This window comes from Fukomys damarensis, unplaced genomic scaffold, assembly GCF_012274545.1.
Source record: "Fukomys damarensis isolate Sample0158 unplaced genomic scaffold, DMR_v1.0_HiC HiC_scaffold_2, whole genome shotgun sequence".
NCBI classification, from domain to species: Eukaryota; Metazoa; Chordata; class Mammalia; order Rodentia; family Bathyergidae; genus Fukomys; species Fukomys damarensis.
Window position 1 is genome coordinate 52,112,235 of NW_022900914.1, and position 20,958 is coordinate 52,133,192.

The following is a 20,958-nucleotide window of genomic DNA, read 5'->3' on the forward strand; positions in this document are numbered from 1 at the left end:
TTCCAAAAGTTGTAACAAGACACCACAAGAGATAGTTTTATGAAAAACATCTGCCCTTCTGATTCACTTATGAAAGTTCCAACAGTTGCCAAATAAATATTAAAATCACAGTGCTGCAAAATAATTTGCAGCAAATAAATACTACATTTTAAAATTTAATATAATGTGCAAGGGGTTTTATTTGAAGTATAATCACTTAATATTGTCTTCGTATCAATTTAAATTTAGATTAAATCTCTGATGTAAAGCTATTACCAACTTGGCTTATATTATTTCACATAATTCAATATGTTATTGCTATGTTCCATTTGCCCATCAGTTTTAATTTTTATCAAGGAATGTCCTTGACTTTCCATATAAGCCAAATAAATGTGGGACATAAGGCTTAATTTCATGCAAAAAAATAAAATAAAATGAAAGAAAAACACATTCCTTTGAAAGAATGAGACAGAACTAAAAAAGAGCAAGAAGATTCTGAAAATATAAAGATGGCAGAAATCATCTGCCTCCTTGTGGCTTAGCTAACAATCATTTCCTTGCCCTGTTTCTCTTAATAAGTGCCCATTTCACACAATAAAGGCTGAAACTGCTATATTCTCAATTTAGCTCAGTGGAAACTACTTGTAGTTCTGTAATCTGAATACGGCCAATGAAAATTTAAAAGTCTGCAATGATAGTTCGAGCAAAGAGTTTCTTCTGTGAAAGAGCACAAATAAGAATGGCATTCTCATTGTCTCCTACCTCTGACATCAGTTTTGCCGGTGTCCCCTCACCCTCAGGTTCACTCACTAAAAAAACTTACAGGCTCAGAAAAGCTGATAAATACAATTGCAATAAGGATTAGGGTCAAAATCGGCACTAAGAAAGGTACATGAGGTTAAAAGCAGGAGGAAGCTTCCAGGCAGCCTGTCCCTGTGGAGTAGTACAGACATGCTTAGTGCTACCAGGCATCAATGAATATCAGACATGTAAGGCGTGGCTAAGCAGGATGACCCATCACTTAAGGTTCTGGGTTTCAGTGTGTGTGGAGGGGTAGGGCGCTGCCAGTCATGTGATCATTCAATATTTCTGTGACGGAGCTCAACTATTTAGATTTTAACTAAGCAAAAATAGACAGTCTCCATAAATCTATTGCTATCAAATCTGGCCACATTCCTACGTTACGGCTCAACACTTCACAAATACAAGACATACCCAGCCAAATCAGGGGCTCAAAGTTCATGTCCCAGAAGCCAGCCAGGGACCATTCCTAAAGAAGGACCTTTGCTAGAGATATGTAGGACTCAAGCAACCCGTATTTTCTGTGAGGAGTGACTCTTGAATATTTTGAATATGACTGTGAGAGAGCAGGGTGTTTGGAACTGAATTCTCCATCTTGGGACTGAAACAGGAAAGTTGGGAGATTGAGAATCTGATAAGAATATTGACATTTTAAAACTTCTCACTTTCCACTTCTGAACCACCTACCTTCCGTGAATGCCATATGTGAAATATATGAATAAAATGTACTTTAAAATCTGTTTTATTTGGCTATTCTCTTGTTTAGTTAAAAGGATCTTAACTGATGCAGCTTCTAATACACATGATAGCTTACAAGTACGGTTAAAAATTCTTCCTTTCTACCAAAGGAATTCTCTTATTCTTGTACTCATTTATCTATTCTGGTATATGCTTTTTATTACCACTAACTTGGAATGAAGTCTTACACAATGAATTATTAGTAAATATATTCTATGTTCAATAAGAATTTTAGATCATTTTCCAATGAGATTTTACAGTGTAATTTTACACAAAACAATGTATAATCCTTATCACTTTGAATAAGTTATTCATATTTTTAATCTCAAAAATGGTTAATAGCCATTTCACATTTTTATCTCAATATTTTTCTATAGAAATAAAATATTTCTCCAGAATAAGTTTTGATATAAACCTCTAGAAATTTCAGATAAACTACTTCAAATCCTAACACTCCAGACAACTTCTGCATTTTTTGGCACCAGTTTATAGACACCTCTATTCTAATCTCCAGGCTTAAATATTAGTTTTGAAATAAAAGTAAAAAATTTTAGAGCCTTCTAAGGTTTTGCACTTGTGTGAAACAATGACACTGAGGTCTTTGTAATTTATTTTAGAATTAGGTGAAGATTTCATTTTCAGACTTGTCAAACTAAGTGACATGGAGGCTTTAGTGACATTCAAAAGTTGTCAATTTGATTTATTTTTAATTTGGGAGACTCAATAGATAGATATTTAGAGACTTTAGGTTTAAAGGTGTTTTCTTGTATGTCTAAGCATAGAACAAAGCAACAACAATGAAAAAATTGTAATGTGTCTAGAACAAAGGACCCAGTGCCTCCCAAACCCATGATAGATACCCAAAAACGTCTTTGCTCTCTATTTATTGAAACACTGTTATTCTAAGACTTTTCTCTACTGCATTTCATTTAAGCAGTTTGTTTAAAACAAATTTCTGGGTGTCTATTTTTTTTCAATTCATGCAGGCATTTTATAGTTATAGAATAGTTTTAGATTTACAGAAAAGTTGCAGCAAGTGTAAAAAATTCCCATGAACTCCTTGCCTTATTTTTAATATATTAGTTTGGTTTGTTTTTCAAAACTAAGAAGCCAGCCTTTGTATATTGTTATGAACCAAACCTCATAATTTATTCATATTTCACAAGTTTTCATCCATTCTGCTTTTTTCTGTTCAAGCATCCTATATAATGCATAGCATTAAATTTACTCATTAAGGTTCTTGGATTTTTCTTAGGTATAACAGTTTCTCAGACTTGTTTATTTTTGCAGATTTGAGGAATGTCCATGATTGTGATAATAATTGCATCTGTTTATCAAAGTGTTGTGTTGGACACTATATGTAGTTTTTATGTTCTTTTGTTGTTATTGTTTTTGGGGGTCCTTGCACTTGCGAGGCAGAGGGCAGAACCATTGAGCTAAATCCACAGGCCCCTTACATTTTACATGTCAACTGAACTTCAGTGAGATTGGGGAAAAAAAAAGAAGAACCTTACTCTTAGCTTCAAAGTTAAGTATGCAGTTTAAATCTCTCCAATCAGTATACATTTATATAACTAGTGAAAATTATTTAATAAGCAGTACGTGGAGCCATGGTCCTAATCTGGTACAAGACTTTTAAAATAAATGAACAGAAATTCTGTAGCAAATAACTATTATTATTCATGTAAGTTTTATGCTACAAAGCTTTGAAATCACATGAACGTTATTTAAAGCAGTGTTTTATTTTCAGTTACATAAAATAAGCATAAAAGAGCAATACAAAAAAAAAAAACTCTCCAGTCAGAGGAAATCATAGCAATCTTGTTCAGAAACATCCTCTTGTGGTGTGTAGGATTGTCAGCAATACACCAAACTTGAAACTCTATTGGAAGCTAGCAGTAAAGCAACACTGAGGTGAGACTAGAATGATCTTCAACTCCAAACTAAAAAAAAATCTAAAAATTTTGAAACACCATAGCAACTAAAATAATAATATTTGAAAAATGTTAGTGCAAACATTTCCATCCTATATGACTTCACTTGGGGAAAAATTAAAAAAAAAAAACTTTTTTGTTTAGCCTCAGTAAGAAATAACACTCAATGCAAAAAGTGTGGACTATGATTTCATAAATCTAGGAAAATAATCATATTGGCTTCTTAATTAGTTTAATTTCTTTCAATACTTTTCTGATCTTTACTGGTAATCAAGTTAAAAGAAAGTCAGTCTTTACTTCTATTTACAAGCTTTTGTTTATCATTTTCTTTTATATTAAAATTTTATCTAAAATATTCATGAAGTTTCTTGAACCCTGTGATGTTTTGCAGCTACCCTCTATTGGCTTGAAAGAACCAATTGTTAAACTTTTAGTAAGTCTGCAAGCTGGTTGTGAAATGGAACCATTATATAAAAAAAGAAAATTATATATATGTGATTTATATTTTTAAAATTATTGTAAAACAGAAAAGAATTAAATTCTGGGTGTTAAATGTTCTCATTGCTACCGAGTCCTCTTATTTTCATATAGAAAATTTTCATGTGCACAAAAGTAGAAAACAATATTGAATCATTTGATGACTTCCATTTATTTTCAACAGTTGTTAATGCAGGAAAATTTTATTTCATCTATTCCTCTACCTTCTTCTACCTCAGGTCCCCATATCCAATTATCATTATATCTATAGAGTCTCAAAAGATAAAATCTTTTCTGAACATGAACACTGTCAAATGCTTATGTCATTATCAAATCTAAATATATATATTTATATATGGATATATGTGTGTGTATCCAAAAATGCATATAGCATTAAAACATACTTGGTTGTCTTATATGAACAGTAACTGAGTCCAATTTTTTAAATTTTATGTGTTCTCTTCCTGTAAACTTTAAAAAATTTGGGAATTACTCAGTAGCCTTGAGCATGAACCTACAGAGCATTATACTACCTGTCATCCTTGACAAGGAGTTCACTTCTCCACTAGTTGACAAAGAAAATTTGCAATTTGTCAATTATCATATTCACATCTTATTGTAGTTGCTGTTTATAGGGAGCATAAAAATATAACTCCAGGTCGAAGATGACAGAAATGTCAAGTTCTTAGGACACAGGTGAGAAAGCCAGTCACGATACCCCGTGGTGAGACTTGGTTAGGGGACTGCTCCAGCTGGAGAGTGTTTGTCTGACTCTGAGAGGTGAAATGCTCAACAACTGCCTGGATCGAGTACACACTGTGTATTATTGTTCTACTGATTACACATGTTTTGTATAAGAATTACAATTTGTCTAATGTTACATAATATATTAAATGGCTTTTTTGCTGTTTCTGCTTGTCTACTGGGACTTTATACATCATTCCATTTTTAGCCCCTACTCTCAACACATTTGCTTTAAAATGCACATAGGTTCTTCAAACAGAATTTAATTGCTATTTGATTTTTTTGGGGGGGTATCAGGGATTGAACTCGTGCCCTTGTGCTTGTGAGGCAAGTGTTGGAACCACTGAGCCAAATCCCCAGCCCCAACTGCTATTTGATTTTTTACCCACTTGAACATTTACAGTAGTACAGCTGATATATATGGTTCTATCTTCATTTTTACTTTTATTTTAGAAACTCTTCTTATTATCTTTTTCTATATGTTTTCCTGTTTGACACAAACTTTTTCTTTTTCACTCAGCACCATGTGTACTAAAAGACCTTCCTTTTACTACTATGGGGTTATAGTGTTTGTCACTTCCTTTAGTCAAATAACATGGCCTTAGTGCCTTGCAGAAATTTCCCAAATTTTATCTTTCTTTGATGCTATTTTCTTTATTTCACAAAACCTAGTAAGAATACTCTTCAGTTATTTAAGTAGTAATTCAGGTGGTAAAATATAGTATATGGATATGTCACTATCTTCAAAGATATGATCTTGCTACCTTTTCACTTTCCTGAAAAGCATATACATGTACTTTTAGAGGAAGTTCTATTGTGAAATGTGCTGACATTTCCTAAATAAAATGGTGCTTCAATTACCTGGACAGCATTTTATACGTAGCTCAAGGTATAAAGACAAACCTATTTTCATTTTTCTGAATTGTTTTATTAAAAAAAACGTATCTACTACTGAAAAGTCACTTGTCTAAAATACATATTTTAAAACTAAAGCAAAATTCATATTATAGAGAACATTGCTTAAATTAGAATTCAGGCATCCAAATTGCATCATACTATTTTTACATTGGGTTTTCCTCTTTCTTTTTTTCTCCTATAAGCTGTATGATTATGTAGATAAAGATGCATTCATTCCTCTTCTTTTTACCTCTGTTCATTGGTGCTACAAGCATGATTCAGAAAGGACTTGATGGATTTAAAGCTCATTTGCCTCTCTACCCCAAATTCCAAAGTGGATTTCAATTCTGTTTAATTTGAAAGACATTACTGAACTTGCACTACATGGTAGCATTCCTTTAAATATTGAAGATAGTAGAAAGATAAATACGTATAGTTTGCTCTGCTATAATTATTGTTTAAAAATGTATTTAGTTTTAACATTATTGATATGGAAAAATTTGAACATAATATGAAATTCATATTTGCTTATGCATGATTTCATCTGTGAGAAACAACAAATGAATGTGAAAACTGCACCTTGCTGAATTGAGCTACAACATAGGAATACAGAAAATATACTTGTACATGCACATAAACATTTACTACCTGCCTCAGTTCATGGCATGTGTTACGAACTTCATGACCTACACGTTGCGTTAAAAATTCTCCCATTTCTTCACAATAATTGGAAAACTGGAATGTTCTTTTCTTGAGCAGAATCCTTGTCAACTGCCCTTTAGGGTTGTAACTTGTTTTTGAACAATAAAACATGGCAGAGGCCATCAGATACCTCTCTCATGTTTATCATACACAGTAGGTCAAAATAAACAAATTTAAAATACAATTAACTTTTCCAATCAGCTGACTTTAAGTGAAAAGATATGTTATTCAAACTGTGCTTCACCGCATCAGACAAGCCTTTGAACAGAAAATCTAGAAGTGAGAGATGTAGGAAGTTAGATAAGCTTTTCCTCTCTCTGCGAAGAAACAAATTCTGCTGTGAACTGCTGAAGAAATTTGCTGAGGACCTCAGTCTTGAAATCCCAAAGTTTATTTTGCCAGTGACATGAGTGATCTGTGGCAGGTCTGGGGCTTCTGTACAGACTTCCATTTCAAACTGACACAATGAGCTGAGCATCCACTTAAGTTCCACCTGGCCTTAGAACAGAATTTTAAGACAATAATGAATGTTGTTTTAAGCCCCCAAGTTTGTAATGAGTCGTTGATCAGCTATAGAAAACCAACAGACCTTTTGATAACTATATCTGCAAGCAAACTTTAGATCTTTGTCAAGGTAAAGTGCTATTGTTAGTAGCATCCATGGTTTTGTTAACTATTCACTACGTGTATAGTTTAGAGGTTTCTATATTTTAGTATCGCAGTCTCTTTGTCTCTGTCTGTCTCTCTCTCTTTTGTAGTAGTAGGGATTTGAACCCAGACCCCAGGTAAATGCTCTACCACTGAGTTACATCCCCAACTGTATTTCAAATAAATTTTTTTATTGTTATCACCCAAAGTCATTTTCCCAGGGAGCCTATATTTTTTGTTGTGCACACAGAAAAGCAATTTTTATGAATATATATGTCATATTATATTAAAAATACCCATACCCACAAAACATCTGTGGTGAAAACAATATACAAATTTTATAAGTAAGTCAACTACAGTGATACCTTTTTTGCTGAACTCAATTCATTCCAAATCTGTGTTTGAACACTGAAAAGTTCAAGAACTCAACTTATTTTTCCCACAAAAATAATGGAAAAACAAATAATTGGTTCCGAGGAGCAAAAATTACACTTATAAATTCATTTTTCCAGGACTTTAGCACATTTTGGAATGATTTTTTTTAACTCTATCATGGTTTTCAGTTTTTCTCTTATCTTTACTATTGATATCAATAACTAGTTGGTGCTATGATTATGGTATTTTATGCAAATAAAGCACACACACACACACACACACACACACACACAGCTCAAAGACTTATGTTGTAAAGCACTAAACACAAGCACTGCACATATTTTGTCCAGGTGAGAGCAGCCGCGCTTAGACTGAAATGTCAGGGACTTCTCTGGGTCTCAGGGAGAGCAACGCGTGACTCACTCTTCGCCTGTACAGGTTTTTATGAAATGGATTTTTGGGTCCATTAAGGAGTAAAGTTAAGAACACCAAGAAGATTTTTTTTTTCAAACTCTGCTATTCAAGGAGTAGAGAGTTTGAGCTTGGAACTATTTGACATGTGAGCTATCACTGCACAAAAATGCAAAAAATGTTGGATGGCATTCAATACCGTAGTTGTATTTGCCCTCATATTTTCATTTTTAAGGTAATAAATAGCTTATACAACCTCTCGAGGTAAAATCAGGCTGCATCGAATCTTTTCTTTCCAGCTTCTAACCATACTGGCAACATAAGAACATTCTAACTTCTTTTAGAAATTGTTAGCTCTTAAGTGGATTTGTTCTAATTTCCAGTTTTCATCAAGGAAACAAATTGCTTCCTTCTTTGAAGTTATAAGGTTTTCCATTCAGTATGTGAATTAGTGAAATGTAAAAGGTATATTGGAGGACTTTTATAAAGAATTAACAATATATTCAAAGCATTTATTTGTAAAATACAAAAACTATAATAATCTTATAAAGAAAACTTTAAAGAAAGCTATGCCATTGCTAATTAACAATAGCACCAAGCCAGTTTATATTAGATCTAATACCTTTTTATGCAACACATTCCTTCTAATGGAAAACTATTATTTCTATTGTTAAAAACTAGAATGACAACGTGAAGTAAAATAGAACTTTACTGTTGGTATGGATTACAGCAATTACTTTGAAAATGGTGCTTTCATCAAGAAAAAAGAAATCACCTTTTACATATATCTATACTATGTATATCCCATCACTGCATTTCAGAAGTAGATCAATTATTCTGATTTCAGTCTCATAGCTGGATGGGAATTTGCTCAGGATAAGTACTACCTGGAGCTTTATTCACACCTGATTTAGATGAGTATCAGGAGTGTGGACTTCAGAGCTACTACTGGAATGGAAAAAAAAATTGGAGCTACTGAGATGAAATAAATGCATTTTGCATGTGGTACAGACATGAATTTTAGCTGCCAGGAGTGGAACGCTATGGTTTGAAGTTGTCCCTTAAGAACATGTCTTGGAAGATTAATCCCCAAGATAGCAATATTGAAAAGTGGAGCATGATGGAAAGAAATAAGGCACAAAGGGCTCTGTGCTCTTAAATGGATTAAATGCACTCTTAAATAGATAACATCATCATATCCAGAATGTCCATTCCGGCAGGAGTGGTTCCTTATAAAAAGATGTCATCAGCCCCCTCTTGCCTCCTTCCACCCTCTCTTTGCCTTTCTGCTAAAGATGACACAGCGTGACAGTCCTCCCCAGATGTTGGAATTACCATTCTACAGCACTGTAAACAAATGAACTTCTGTTTATTAGAGACCTCCTACTTTGCAGAAATCTCCTAGTTCTGTTATAGCAGCATACTACTCGCATCTGTATACTATTGGTTATTCTATATTTCCCTTAATCCTAAGTCCTTTGGGAAAAGCAAATCACACAGACACAAAACATCCCACTGGTTTTGTACATTAGGATCAAAGCATAGTCATAGAATGAAAGTGTTAAGATGATAAATGGGAACAGAATAGATTACATCTGCTTAATCTATTTCTTCATTCAAATTATAAACAGGCAACCATTTATGGTGATTTTACTTATGAATTTGCATTTATGATTATTAGCCTTTTGAAATAAGTGATTCATGCTTCTATAGTAAATATCTCTACAGAGATCTTTATCAGTGGTTGTCTGCTCTGAAAGTGGGGAGGTATTTTGGCTTGTGTGTAGATGTTCCCCTACAGCCTCATGTATCATAGATGGGGATTTCAATTCATGGGTGGTTATATTACAGTATGACAATGTCAAGTAGGGAGTGTGATAACTGAATGACTTTAACATAGTTCTGGCTGTGGATAGAGGAAACCCTACCTTGGGGGTGGGTGGCAGCAATCAATAAGCTTATAACTAAAGGGGAAACTTAGACTTGCTCCTGCTGCTGCCTGCTTTCCTGCTTCTGCCTTCTGTCTGACATGAGCTGTTTCTCCTCTGTGATGACCCTCTCCCAGGCCACCTGCCTTGGAACCAACCGACTATGGACTGAATTCTATACAAACTGTGAGCTAAAATAAACTTTTATTCCTTTAACTTTGGGTGTTGGGTATTTTCATCCACAGTGTGAAAAGTTAACTAAGACAAAAGTCCTACTATATAGAACCATGTTAGTATTTACCATGTTTCTACATGCCCTCCTATGTGGAACCTTAGGGATATTATATTTACACACATCGTTCATATGCTTTGGAATAGGAACTTGTCTCAAAATGAGTGAATTTAATTTATTCCCTGGTATTTTAGAATTTAAGGAGACACAGAAGGGTGTAAATGTTTTGCCAATATAAAAATATCAAGGTTCAAATCCTTCTGTCCTTCATAACCATGTTTCCTATAGGTTGAGTATGAGAAATAATGACGCAGATACTAGTCACAAACACAAAAGATGAGGTGAAAGCAACTTCAAGGCAGGTCATAGTCTTGGAGCTACTTGTATCTTTCTAATGGTTTGGTTTTCCTTTTTTCACATATTTCAAAAGCCATTATATTTTTCTGTTCCTCCTCACTAATTTACTTGGGTTTCTGTCACTTGCAACCAATGGATACTTAACTAATAAACTGTAGGACAAGTAACAAAAATATGAACCAGCTTCATTTAGATTCCTAGTTTGTGCTTTATGCTTCTTTTCTTTGATATGAAATTTTAATGATGTTTTGGACTCTTACTGACTGATGTTTCTGTTTAAATGCATAATATATCCTCATGGTTCTCAGCATTTGGGACAGGAGAGCGAGGGTAAGCAGGTTAAAGGGGGTAAAAATGATGCCAGGACAAAGCAGAAACTCCCCTATAAATAGGAAACAATATGATTTATATCCTCATCTGACTTATTATTTCACAGATCTTGTTATTAAAAAGAAACAACACTGAAATGATTCAAATAAGTAGACTAATTTTTTTTTATAAAATACTATCCCAAATACCCCTTTAAATATCATACTTTTCTGAGGCACAAATGTGCCTTTCCCATTTTAAAATGGCTTTCCATCAGACATATAATAGTTACATAATAAATGTTTGTTGATTTAAAAGAAGGACAGAAGCCATGTGGCTGTGGAAATTTGGGTTTGTGACGAAAGTCACACTTTAGAATTGCACTTCATATCTGATGCTTAAAATCTTTTAAAATATTGATAAAATAAAAATTCAGTGTTAATTGGAATTCTCTATTTTGACTGTCAGTTCTCTCATTTAAAACATTAGAAGTGGTATCATGTATAATTGACTGAATAACAGCAAAAGCCATTCTGAAGTGTTATGAATATGTTTAAACAAGTGTAGGACTCAAGGCTGAGATGTAAAGACTTTCAATTTTGTGGATTCAAGATTAAATTTTGTAGTGTGCCTATGGGCCTGTCCACTATTCATGGAGGAGCTTTGAGGATTTTTGATGATGTGGAACAATCAGTCGTGAAAGATCAAAGGCTGGAACATTGAGGGCAAATATGAGTTCATGCATTTTAAAGGCAATCGTGCCTTAAATAATTTCAGGGCAAAGGATGAAGCTGTTGATGTTGGTAAGATGAGATTCTTTTCCAGTTCAAGGGAGCTAAACTTCCCTCTACAATGGCAGAAAAAGAAAGAAAAGAAAAAAAAATATGGCCCAAAACACTGATGTTTCTTTTTTCAAGTTAACTGATGTGTTCAAGGAATTAAAAACATAAATAGTTCAAGTTATGACTTTATTTGTGATAATTTCCCCTCATTGATTTGTTGATTTATGCCATGAAGAAATTAAACAAGGACTAAAAAAATGTTGTATAATAAATATATTTCTTATTAGTTCTATGTCATCATATGAATTTTACAAGAACATTCAAAGGTGTTTTGCAGGATAGTATGGTCTTGTTTTTAGAGCAAGACCGTAACTTTTGTGAGCTCTTGCATCACATAGTTGAGCTGAAGAGCAAACCGTAATATGGAATCAAACTCAGGACTATGTGCTTATCAGGCAGGCACGACTCCACTGAGCTACATCCCTGACCCTTATTGGTAAACACTTTCCTACAGTACTGCTGACTACATGTTTATTGTTTCTTTGTGTTGGCTGAAAGGGATTGCATTTAGGGCCTCAAAATTGTTGATCTCTGAGTTACTTCCTCAGTCCTGGAGAAAACAAGGCATAATTTCAGGCTTAAGTCTTACATCCTCAGGCTCTTCAGAGGAGCAATGGGAAGTTTTAAGGAAATAAAAGCAAATTAGTTCACATAGTTTAGGATCAGCGATATCATTGAAGTAAGGAATGCTTGTTGGTTTGGCTTGGTATCTTTGCAGAATGGTAATGCGCAAAGGCTCACAGACCATTTTGCTGTGAGGAATTCAGGGGGAGGTTTCAAGATCTCTAGCATGTGCCTGGGCATCACTGATCTGGTGGGGCAAGGAACATTGCTTAAAAGTCAAAAACAAAGTGACCCCTCATGTATCCTGCCACTAAGCATGTTTTCAGAATGAAATGAGAAACAATGTGCAAATACGCTTTGTAAGTAATTCTACGGAGATGATGACAAATGCTGCGTGTGTGATTTCTGTAATAGGAAATAGTCTTAGAATTGAGTTCAGTTTGAGTTGGAAAACTGTTTATGGGCTTTTTTGTGTTTTCTCTTCTTTTTCATTTTACATTTATTATCTCAGTGCGGAAAGAATGGGTCAGGCCTGCTTTCACTTCAGGCTCCCTGCACGGATGGTGTAATTTCTAACAGCCAATCAGGAACAAACCCATAAAACTCGTCCTAATGGGATTTTGCCTTGAGCACCGTCTGTAATTAGGTAGGGGGTTTCCATTGCTTCTCCATTATGATTTCTAGGTGGACTCTTGGGGTTCCTTTGGCCTCTGGGCCTTTAAGCTTTATGGCAGTCAGTGAGCATTAGGGAACCTCAGCGGATGCTCAGGAGTGTGTCAGTGTGTGTGTGTGTGTGTGTGTGTGTGTGAGTGTGTGTGTATACGCTTGTGTATGCAGCCAGATTCACACATAAAGCATGGATGATATCTATCAGAGGTTCCCTAGTTCATAAATACGTCTGTGCTGTGCGTTCTGTTCTTATTTTATCATTACTTTCTTTTCTACATATTGCCTCTTTTGATGTAAGTACAGTCCAATCTAGAGGCACAGAAGTAAACGCAGATGCTGCACCAGAAGTGTGCTGATGGCACCATCTGCTTTCTGCAATTCTCTGCTGGTCATTGATTTCTTTGGGAGATTTTCTTCAACAGAGTTGGACAATCTTATGGCATGTTGTGTGACATATGGAGTGCTTTTTCACTAGTGACTTCAGCATGCTGTAGTGGAAAGAGCAAGGGATATGGAATCAGAGGGTCAGATTTAGAAGTCTGGACAGGCTTCTCATCAGACAAAGCCATGTGTCCTTCCTGTCTTCACACTCCTGGTCAGTAAAATAACGATCCATTATTATTTTTATTTATTTATTGTTTTTGAGACAGGGTCTCACTATGTAGTTGAGACTGACCTGGAACTCACTGTGTAGCCCAGGCTGGTATCGAACTCATAGTGATTCTCCTGCCTCAGCCTCCCTAGTGCTGGGATTACAGGCATGTGCCACCATGCCCGGCAACGACCCATTATTATTAAAGAGAAGTAAGAGGTACTTTGATAAAATGATATTTTTACTCAACAAATGAACTGCTATGTAAAAATAAATCATAGCAATTATATTTTCTTTACACTTCTCTTAACAATATCTAAGACATTGTCTACCATCTAAAGGAATCTTTTTTCCCATTCCTAGTGCTATTTACAACACTTTTGCTAGTCCAATTTGTGACTTATGGACACCCCGTGATTTCTGAGTTATTAGGCTGTTGTTTTAAAACAGAATCTTACCTATGTGCACAAAAGAATTTAGGATTATAGATTAAAAAAAGAAAGTCACAGAGAGAGATAGGAGATAAAATGAGAAAGAAAACTCAGCCTTTGGAAATAAAAAAATTAGAATTTTTAATTAAGAATTAAAAATTAAGCATATGTTAAAACACTGGTAAAATATCCATGAAAATCAACATGTTGACCTAACACTGTATATTAAAATGAAGAAAAATGGGGAAGGAAAACCATTTCCTTATTCTCCATATAATTCCTTGGCTTGGTTTTCTGTTTCATTGTTATCCTCAAGCTTTCTGTCACTGACTCCTCCTTTTAACATTTTTATTTATATTGGTACATGTTCAAAGTGCCTAATGATTTACATTCACGATGGAGAGTTGGTACATGCACATCACACATCTTAATTCTCTTTACTGCCCTTTTCCTTCCAATCCCTCACCACCCCCTCTATCTCAGAGTGTGGGAAAAGGTTCTCTACTGTATTTGACCTGCTGGCTGCCCCGCCCATCCGATAAAATATCATGTGTTCCTCAAGTCCAATGCACTTTTTTGCATTTAGGTCTACCAGACAAAAGCCAGATATTTTGATACTCATCTTACTCTTGTTTTACTTTTCAATTTATTTATAACATCTAAGGAAGGGAATTCCTATCAGTTACCACTATAGCTTCATACTAATAACACACCATAATACGGAATCAAACTCAGGACCTTGTGCTTTCGGGCAGGCGTGACACCACTGAGCTAAACCCCTGACCCTTCTTATTGGTAAACACTTTCCTACAGTACTGCTGACTACATGTTTTTTGTTTCTTTGTGTGAGGTGAAAGGGATTGAATTTAGGGCCTCAAAATTGCTGATCTCTGAGCTACTTCCTCAGCCCTGGAGAAGACAAGGCTTAATTTCAGTCTTAAGTCTACATCCTCAGGCTCTTCATACTATAAAAGTCCAACTATAACTTCATACTCTAAAGGTCATTTCCATTAAGTTGAAAGAAGGTAGGATACATAGAGCAAGAAGCCATTTAGTGAAACTAGTGTCATAGTCTCAATAAATAAATATCTAAAAAAGAAAAGAAACTCAACAAAATATTCAACTCAAGGTCTTTTACCCTGGAAAATGATCACTACATTCACAGAGACTACTGCGCTGGTCCCATTCCCACATACACATGTAGAAGTGAATTTTGTTGTGTTTATTCTCCTCCTATTTCACACTGTATATTGGCTGAAACAAAAACAGGTGTCTTGAACAATGAGACATCACAATTAGAAGTAATCATATACCAAATGGGTAGACATCAAACTGAAAGCCATATTGTCTGAAACCTTGATTTTCTTTCTTAGCAAGGGTATAAATAGGATTTTATATGAGCAAAAGATTCTTACTATTATTGGATTTTCCAAGAACATACTATAGAAAGAGGTATGTATCATGTTCCATGTCTTACCCTTATATTTTTATTCCCTTTCGCTGTAGAATTTTTCACTTTTACTTGGGCATTTATCCCTCTATGATAAATAATATTCCCTGTCTTCATTACAGGTTAAGTTTGGCCGTTGGACTAAACTCAGGAAAGGAAAGCGAGTCGAAGCAGAAGGTTCAAGGCATATTAGTAAAAGAAGGAGAGGCTATGGCCTGATTGTACGCAGTCTAGAATTTGGAACTCAGTTTTCTCCTTGTAAATAGAAAGACATTTATAGGTGATTAGCAAAGTAGGTCATGAGGTTGGGAAATCCTATCACTTTCTCATAATCATCTAAAGCTACACCAAACAGGTATAACCAGAATGTGCCAGTGGCAAATTTTTAAAGTAGATAAAACTTGTGTTTAATCCAATTACTCTCTTTTTTTAGCTTTATACTTTTTGCAAAATGTCACTGGAAGTTATTTTTCAACTGAAGAGCAAACTAATTCATAATAACCTGTCAGTGACTCACTGTGCCAATTCTTTGGCATGATTGCCTTTTGAAAAAAAAATATATACCCCTATATAGACACAGATATTTATACACATATACACAATACATATATACATGTCTGTGTTTACACACTTACATAAGAGAGGGAACTGCTTACCCTAAATAAATTAATTTCCAATGACAGAAATTTACATATTCAGTTAAACTCCACATGGAAAAAAATAAGTGAAGGCATTTGTATATTCTTTAAGTTTTCAAAACCTATTTTTTGTGCACAAGCCTTAGCCATTAAGATAAATATCATTGAAAGCAATATGTCAACTTTTAATAACAATAAATATATATTAATAGCACATTTTAAAATCCATAATGTAATAATTAACTTTATAAAAATAGTATAAGATAAATTAATGAATTTGATTCTAGTAAAATTAAAGGGGGTAGAGGGAGGGGAAAAAGGAAATTGGAATGTTTCATGTACATGCCAACACCCTATAGTGAACATAATCATTATGTACTGCAATCATGCACTAGTAAAAAATATTTCATGAAGTGCAATCAATTCCCTTCATCAGAATTTCATATCAAAGAAACCAGTGAATAATCAGTAAGAGAAATATGTGTTCTCAAACAATGTAGCTATATGTACTAATATATAATCTGCCAATGATTATATATTTAAAGGTTTTTATTCCTGTGCCCAAAAATAAAGTACCTTTTATCTTTACACTGTCATACAAATAACTGCTTGGTTACGTGTTTTGACTATTCTTTTAACATTACTGTAAGAATTGAATTTTGCATTTTTAGCCATGAGAACTCATTAGAGGAAAGTAAATAGACCTGGACTATGTAAAAAGAGAGGAGCGCTTATTAATTTTTTAGAGATTATTACTAAAATGAGCCTCAGGTATTAATAATTGCATTCCTTCTGGGATGTCATATTTTTAAATAATAATATGCAAAATTTTGATTCATCAGTGTAGTAGCATTATCCATTATATTGATTGAAAGCAGCCTGATAAATCTCTTCAGCTACAAGAGATTTGACTGGATCTGAGACTGATGATTTAAATAAATGAAGAGGCAGAAATTTCTGAGCACAGCATTAGTGTCAGAATCAATGAATTATCCCCTGCTGGGCATTTACTATCACCTAGAAATACTAAATTTAGCGGCATCCACGAACTTTCTGGGAAATTTGATGAAAAATTTAACCTTTCACCCCAAATTTACATCCTTCTTTTCTCTACCTAAAAGCAGAGATTTTAAAATACACTTAGAGGGCCAGGGATTTGACTCAGTGGTTCTGCCATCTGCCTTGCAAGCGCAAGAGCCCAAGTTTGATCCCCAGTACCAAAAATAAATGAATAAATGAAAGCACCCTGAGAAAGATCTGTTCCGCCATACACTGATATTCTTATGCTGACGAATAGTATCTTCAAATTAGTTGCTAAGATGTCAGTCACAGTGATATGTGTTCACTTAGTAGCAGGACTCTAGTTCTTTAGGCAAGGGTCTACATTAAATGGAAATGGAGAACCCTCTCTGCAGAAAAATCTTATTTGAATTTAAATAAACCTGAGCCCCTGTTTTTGTCACTCATAGAATTGTCTCTACAACTTAACTATAATACTAAATTGATTACCTATAAGTGTATATGCAAACACAACACCTACATGTAACTTTACCAGGAAGATAAACTATAAAGGAAGAAGACTTTTAGTGATTTGGTGCAAATGTCTTAAAGGATGAAAAAGTAATTGAATAAAAGTCTAAAAACCTGTATTTGTATCCAATTCTATGTAAGATAGTCACGTGACTAGGAACCTGATGGGAACAATTTTGGAATCTTGTCAGATTCATATATTGTATTTTCAGGTCACTTTTAATCTGTAAATTAAACCTGTTTTTCTCAGAAATTTATTGTAACACTTTCAGTTACTGATATTCTAATAAATGTGTAATAATGATTTCTTCAGTCAATATCATGTCCTGAACTCAGTTGCTAATTTGCAGTAAGTGAATATTCTGAACATGGCCAATTTTACCGTATCAATGCGATGTCACTGAAAGTGGAATTGAGAAGAGATGCGCAGTATCAGTTTTCATAAACTGACATGAGCAAGTTTCAGCAAACAGCTGCTCCCACTGGAAAACACAGGTGACAATACTGCATATTATGGCTTACAAAACGCAAATGCTCAATCGATCTTTATGGAGTGACTGTGGTTATGAAAAAATCCTACAGAAATTTGTCCAAGTAAGAAAAATAAAGAGTGTTTAATTACCTAAGTGTAACAATTCTCTAAAGCTAATTTATGATTAAATTAAATTCTGGAAAACAGAGATCTTCCCCTTCTCTATTATATGTACTTTGAAGGAAAATAAAAAGAAAAAATGAGATATAATTTTACTAAAAACACTGATTTTCAAACATTCTGAATTCAGTATCATGTCACAAAAAATAGAAAGGAATATGAAAGTAAAAGTCATGTAATTCATGCAATAGCATCAGTATGCAGACATTTAAATTCTGGAAAGGAGGAATATAAAAATTGCATAAAGTAGCTAACAACTTAAACATTGGGAAATTCTTCCTTTTGAGTCATGTTCCATATGAAATGTGAAAGAACTTTGAGCTCATTCTCTTTTCTTTTTCACTCACTTTTACTAGCAAATTTCCAATTCAAGGATGAAACTCTTTACCTATGAAAATATGCTATTTTATCAATAGATTCTTGGTGTTAATGGGGAAAAGGAATCCATAGAAGGATCATAATAAGCAGTATGAGAGTAAGATCGGAAAAGAGATATGAAAACAACAGTTTGGCATGGTCATTTCCTAATATACAATATGAATGGTGCGGATTTTTTTATGGACCAAAATTTAATTCAGTAGCTCTTAGCTATAAATATGAAAATAATGAAAAAAATATACATGAAAGTAATTACCTGATGCAAACCAAAATCGTAATGTTTATCATAGTGTGCAAGAGGGAAGTTGGGGTTCCAGGAAGTCCTGATGGAATGAAGCATAGCACATTGACAAATCTCATCCCTGTCATAATGTGATAGAACACAAGGTATCAGAGCTGGAACAGGGCCTGGATAGCTCAGTTGGTAGAGCATCAGGCCTTTAATCTGAGGGTCTAGGGTTCAAGTCCCTGTTCAGGTATGCTTACTTTTCAAACATTCATTTGCCAGGGATTTAGCTCAGTGGTTCCACGGCCTGCCTTGCAAGCACAAGGACCAAAGTTCAATCCCCGGTACCCAAAAGAAAACAGAATCAGTATGGGAACAATTTTTGATCTTCAGCTGAAAATTTCTCATGTTTTTAAGATTGATTTCACTTATGTCAAAAATAATTCTGTCTTAGCTTAGATATTATACTAGAAAATCAGTAGGTCTTATCAATTTTTATTAAATCTGTTCATATATTTTAAAATATATCAACCTATTAACGTGTACTACATTTTGAAACATACTATGTGAGTAATGAGGTGACTAAAGGAGATGTTGATTTTGTTGAAAATTTGAAGACTGGGTTTTTTGTCTTAATATTGTTAGCATTCTTCTAAATATTTTTCTCTTCAATATTTTAAACAAAGTTCAACAATGAACTTATCCTTCCTGTTTGAATTATTTTGTAATATAATTTCTGAGGAAAAATTTTCTGGACTGTTAGCTACATGTCATCACTTCATTTTAACAGTTTTTTTCTTTTCCTTATGTTTCTCAGTTCAAAATCTATCTAATAGACAAGTACAAAGAGATGACAAAGATTAAACGTGTCTTGTACTAATAAATACTTCATTTGACTCTAGTTGGTAAAGTTAGTATCTGGTAAAGAGTAGCATACTGAATAGATTTTAAAAGTTGTGACAAAATTATTATGACATATCTGAACTTCAAAACAAAAGAATGCCAATCATATAAAATTTCTATCTCAATTCATAATGAATCTTTCAGAACAATTTTACTGATGATGTATCACATAATTTCTTTGTAGCTCTTATTGCTGGTAGTCAGGTTTGGAGACATGATTTGATGCTATGTAGTGTTGCATATCTGGATTAATGAGCTGAATAATAATAAGCTTCACATAAAAATGAGACACTACACTTTGACTTATATTCCTTCACATAGTAAATTGTGATGGAAAATTTAGACTTTAAAAATGAACTTTTTTTCAGGAATTGGTATAATGAGCTATTCTGTAATTGTTTTATCATAATTTTGTGCAAGCAAAACCCTGTGCTAGAAACTTTTTTTTTTTCTTTGTACCAGGGATCGAACTCGGGACCTTGCACTTGTGAGGCAGGTGGTGGCACCACTGAGCTAAATCCCCAGCTCTAGAAGAAAAAATGTTTGGGGAGGGCGTATCTGGTATAGAACTCAGGCCCTTGTGCTTGTGAGGCAGGCATCAGAACCACTGAGCCAAATCCCTGGCTAGAAATGTATTTTTGAAAGATAGCATATAAAAAATACAGTATGCAAATACATTTTATATGTAAATGAACTAGATCATTGAGGCTAAATACAGAGGAGTTGAGATAAAATGTGGTTTACATTTTGCAGGGGTCTCGGGATTGGGTAGAATTTGAGATTTTTCAAAGACTAAGAGTATGAAACAGAACAAGTTGGATGGTAAGATGAAGGAGAAAGCCAAGTGTAAGAAAATATGAAACAGTTAAGATAGATTTAAGGGACTGTGGGGCTTGTACTTTCTCATAAATTACAGGATTTTTGAAATTACTGATTATAGAACCCTATATACAGTTTATATTCTTCTATATATTCAGTCTCTTAGTGAGAAAGGTATTTGGTACCTAAGAAAAAAGGGGAGTTAAAGATGAAGAGGGTGCAAAAGAAAAAGAAGGAGGAGGACTAGCAGGAGATGAAAGAGGAGGGAAAGGAAAAGAAAGAAGAAGGAGGAGGAGAAAGGAACAGGAAGAACAAAGGGAAGGAGAAGAAGAGCAGGAGAAGGAGAAACGAGAGAGGGGAGGAAGAGGGCAGAAATATATCACAAGCAACAAAAAACAAGAGTCAGGCATGCAAAAGACAAAAGTCATATAGACAGAAGTCAGGAAGCATGCAGAACTGTTTCTGAGCTTTGTGGCAATAGATCAGGACAAAGCTGGGAGAATTCATAAAACTTCCTCCATTGCTACTAGAGCTTTAAACTGCAAATACTATGCTTGCTTGAACAGAGGCTAAAAGTTTTTAGCACTTTGTTTTCACTGATAATAATTTAGCAATTTTACTTTTCTAGCAATATCTGCTGTTGTTACTAGTACGCCTTAAAGTTGAGGTGACAAAGGGAAGAATTTCTCACTCCGGTGACATTTCAGTACAGGTTTTCTAGGAGTCTTTGCT

The 20,958-nt window shown here is 34.3% G+C and overlaps 1 protein-coding gene and 1 non-coding gene across 3 annotated transcripts in view; one reads left to right on the forward strand and one right to left on the reverse strand.

Annotated features, from left to right (window-relative positions):
- The window catches only part of Lrrtm4 (leucine rich repeat transmembrane neuronal 4), a 684,133-nt gene that overhangs the window by 140,032 nt on the left and 523,143 nt on the right, over nucleotides 1–20,958 (reverse strand). The gene's annotated exons all lie outside the window — the stretch shown is intronic.
- Trnak-uuu lies at nucleotides 18,685–18,757 on the forward strand. Its single transcript has one exon. It is a non-coding gene; the product is annotated as a tRNA-Lys (tRNA).